Genomic DNA, 4,917 nt, shown 5'->3' on the forward strand with positions numbered 1-4,917 from the left:
ATACCGGAGTATATATCATCATCATCATCATTATATGTCCACTGTCCATGTTGGCATAGGTTGGATGGCTACACCAGACTGATTTGGCATGGTTTGCTACAGCCAGATACCCTTCCTAACGCCAATCACTCTAAGAGTGTAATGGGTGCTTTTACGTCACTGGCACAGGTGCCATTTACATGACACTGGGGTGCATTTATATGCCAATTTGTTTGACACGACACCGATTTTGCCCAGCTTGATGGGTCTTCTTCTCAAGCATGACATAACGCCAAAGGTCTTGATCATTGCCTCTGTGAGGCCCAACACTCAAAAGGAACTTGGCTACTTTGCCACCATGCAGCCCAACACTTGAAAGGAACTCAGTCACTTTGCCTCCGTGAGGCCTAATGTTCAAAAGCTGTCCTTTACATAGCACCAGCACGGGTGCACTTGGTTTGACAGGTCCTTTCAAGCACAGCACATTACCAAAGGTCTCGGTCACCAGTCATTGCCTCTGTGAGGCTCAAAGTTCAAAGATCATGCTTCACCATCATGTCCTATGTCTTCCTGGGTGTACCTCTACCACAGGTTTCTTCCACAATCAGAGATCAGCACTTCTTTACTCAGCTGTCCTCGTCCATAGGTATCATATGACCATACCAGTACAGTCAGCTCTCTTGCACACCACATCTGATACCTCTTATGCCTAACTTTTCTCTCAAAATGCATACACTCTGTTGAACATGCACACTGATGTTGCACACCCAGTGAAGCATAGTGGCTTAGTTTCTTTCAAGTCTATGCATGTAATCAGCTGTCACAGCCCATGTTTCACTGCCATGCAGCATAGCTGCTTGCACACAGTCATCAAACAATCTGCCTTTCAATCTGAGAGAGAGGCCCTTTGTTGCCAGCAGGAGTAGTTGCCCAGCCTAATCTTATTCTCACAGCTATGCTCTCGAAACATCCACCTCCACTACTAACTTGGTCACTTAGATAACAAAAGCTATCTACTATCTCTAGCTTGTCCCCCTGGAAGTCTATTTTCTGCACATTTGCAGCATTTGTTGTACCTGTGCACCTTCCACACACAAAAGTTAGTTTCCCTGTTAACCTTCCTCTGACATGTAAAAAGCACCATCCAAATGTGGCCAATGCCAATGCCGCCTTGACTGGCGCACTTACTTTTAATGATTCTGCAAAGAAAGAGTCCTGGAGAAGCCATTACAAAAGGCTGCTGAATGTGGAGAATGAATGGGAGGAGGAGAGCCTGCCAAATGTTGACCCTGTGGAGGATTCAGCTACCCGCATAGATAGCACCCTGGTAGATAAAGCAATTAAGGACCCAGTACATCAGGAATCATTGTTGAGATGCTTAAAATATCTGGTGGTGTGTGTTATGGCCTAGTCACCCGAATTGTAAACCTGGTAGTTCACAAAGGAGTCGTACCCAATGACTGGTGTAGCAGCACCATAGTCAACTGCTACAAAGGTGATGTTGATGCTTTAGATAGGAATAACTACAGGGGTATCAAACTGCTGGATCAGGTGATGAAGGTCATGAGAGGGTCATAGCCCAACTAATTAGGGAGAGAGTCTGCTCAAATGGGATGCAGTTTGATTTTATGCCAGGTAGAAGCGCCACTGATGCTATATTCCTGGTATGGCAATTGCAGGATAAATACCTAGCCAAAGATAAACCCCTATACTTGGCTTTTGTTAACTTGGAGAAAGCCTTTGATAGGGTCCCTTGATCTCTTATCGAGTGGGCAATGTGGAAACTGGTGATTGACGAGTGGTTAATAAGAACTGTACAGGCCCTTTACATTAGTAAGGTAAAGGTCGATAGTATAGAGAAGAATTCCGGGTAGAAGTAGGGGTTTACCAAGGATCAGCCCTAAGGACTGTCTTATTCATTATAGTCCTCCAGGCAATAACAGAGGAATTCAAGACAGGTTGCCTCTGGGAGCTCCTCTATGCTGATGATCTTGCTCTCATAGTGGAATCACTCCCAGAACTAGAAGAAATTTCAGGTGTAGAAGCAAGATTTAGACTCAAAGGGCCTTAGAGTCAATGTTGCAAAACCAAAGTCCTAATAAGTAGAAAGGTGAACACATCACAAACCCCATCAGGTAGATGGCCCTGCTCAATCAGTAGAAAAGTTGTAGGTATAAACTCCATAAGATGTACCCAGTGTAAGCTATGGAAGCATAAGAGGTGAAACAACATCAAAGAAAGGTTAACTGGGAAGACAGCTTTTGTGTGCGACAGATGCACAGGGGCAATAAACACCACAGATGCTCAGAAAACTGATTCCATCACATTTCTGGGGAAGAAGCTAGAAATATTTGATAGCTTTTGCTACCTAGGTGACCAAATCTGTAGTGGGGGTGATGCTCAGAGGGTGTCGCTACTAGAATAAGAATAGCCTGGACAAAGTTCAGAAAGCTCCTACCTCTACTGGTGACAAAGGCCACTTTCTCAGAGTGAAAGGTAGATTGTTTCATGCATGTGTGCTAACTGCCCTGCTACATGGCAGTGAAACATGGGCCGTGACTGCTGAAGACATCCATAGGCTCAAAAGAAATGAAGCTAGTGTGATCTGCTGGATGTATAATGTCAGTGTGCACACACAACAGAGTGTAAGCACCCTGAAAGAAATGCTGGACATAAGAAGCATCAAATGTGGTGTGCAAGAGAGACAACTGCAATGGTATGGTCATGTGCTGCATATGGATAAGAAGAGCTCTGTGAAAAAGTGTCACTTGCTAACAGTGGAAGGAACTCGTGGAAGAGGGAGACCCAGGAAGACATGGGATGAGGTAGTGAAGCATGACCTTCGAACATTGGGCCTCACAGAGACAATGATGAAAGACTGAGACCTTTGGAGATATACTGTGATTGAGAAAACCCAGCAAGTAAAGTGAGATCACAGCCATAGCCTACACCAGTGTCACATAACCAGCCCATTTAAAAAGTACCTTTGAATCGTTGGGCAACATTCCATGTTTGAGGGGACCTACTGAGTCAAGTAAAATCAAAATCAAAATCAAATCACAATCAAATGGAAATTGTAGTTGTGGCAGCTGCCAGTGCCATCTGGCTGGCTCCCACGCTGGTGGCACGCAATAAGCACCATGCATGCATGGGTCACTGCCATTGCCGCCTGACTGGCTCCCCGTGCCATTGGCATGTAAAAAGCACCATCCGAATGTGATCGATGCCAGCCTCCCCACCCTAACTGGCTCCTGTGCCGGTAGCATGTAAAAAGCACCATCCGAACATGGCCGATGCCAATGCCGCCTGATTGGCTCCCATGCCGGTGACATGTAAAAAGCACCCACTACACTCTTTGAGTGGTTGGCATTAGGAAGGGCATCCAGCTGTAGAAACACTGCCAGATCAGATTGGAGCCTGGTGCAGCTTCCTGGCTTGCCAGTCCCAGTCAAACCATCCAACCCATGCCAGTATGGAAAACGGATGTTAAACGATGATGATGATGATAACGAGCATATCTAGATATGCAACTATGTGCATGAGAATACATACATAAAGCAGAACTACAAATCTACACACATACATACAAACAAAATTACCCTGTTGTTGATGTTGGATCTAGGTTAGAAACTGGCTTTGTCACTACAGATTTGGCATGTGTGTATGAATGTGTATATATATTATACCGTTACCATTTCATTTCAATAAGAATGGAAACCCAAGAAAAGATAATTTAAGTTTAAATACTTACAGATACTTGTACTGTATATTCATATCTGCTATTGATGACAGCCCCAAATCCCTAATCACTTCTGTCTACCCACTCACTTTAGCCTCTCTCATGCACCTCTGACCTCCATCTCTACGACTGTCACTTGCCTCCCATCCCCATCCAATTTCAAAATTTGCACATCTTATTACTTCTGTTTTGTCCACCTATTTCTGATACTGCTACTCTCCACACCTCCTATGCTGCTGCTTGTCACTCTTCTTTTCTGAGTCACTTCTATTTCTCTCACTCTCCCACTTCAATACTGATATTTACCATCAACCACACCTCCACCTTTGTTTATCACTCATTACAGCCAACTACAGCCCCATCCCTATCTGTCAATATTCTCTCATACTCTTATGAAATTACCATTCTGATCCTCTTCCCTCCTGATCCACTACCTATTTTCTCCTTCATATTTACCTTCTTGTATCTTGAGAGTACACTCTGGCACTCATCCCCACCATCTTTATCTCCCAGCTACTATCCCTCACCCTCATGTAATATAGGGTAGCCATGTATCTCTTCTATAGCAAGATACCTCTGCTTGTCCCACTATCATACTTCTGCCTCCAATACCAGCCATAAAGTCACCTATCCATTTCTCAAATACATGTCCACTCAGTCGAGGAGACATTTTCTTTCTTTTCTTTTTTGTCTTGCAAGTTACTTACAACTTCACCAATGGTTGTGTTATAAAAATAAAAGTACTCAACACACACAGTAAAGTGAGTGACACTAGGAAGGGCATCCAGCCATAGAAATTATGCCAAAGTTGACACTGAAACTTAATGTCAAACTATCCAGCCTAAACCAGTATATAAAATGAACATTAAATGATGATGATGATGATGATGATAACAATGACAACGATGACAACAATAATGATGATGATATATGTATGTTTGTATATGTATGTGTTTGTGTAAATGTATGGGAGTGAGTTCATATTTCCCTTTTTCTTGATATCTTTGCTGTCATCAGCAAAGCATGTCCAAACTATTTGTTGTTAAAGAAACTGCAAAATTATTTTCTTTGAAAATATGTGAGGGTTGAGCTTCTCATCGAAATTCATATACTTTTGGTGCATGCAGAAAGAATAAAGAGAAAGGAACTGATTTGTTTGACCAGACAGACATTGTTTAATGTCCTCTTACCATGCTGGC

Source organism: Octopus bimaculoides, chromosome 2, assembly GCF_001194135.2.
Source record: "Octopus bimaculoides isolate UCB-OBI-ISO-001 chromosome 2, ASM119413v2, whole genome shotgun sequence".
Taxonomy (NCBI): Eukaryota; Metazoa; Mollusca; class Cephalopoda; order Octopoda; family Octopodidae; genus Octopus; species Octopus bimaculoides.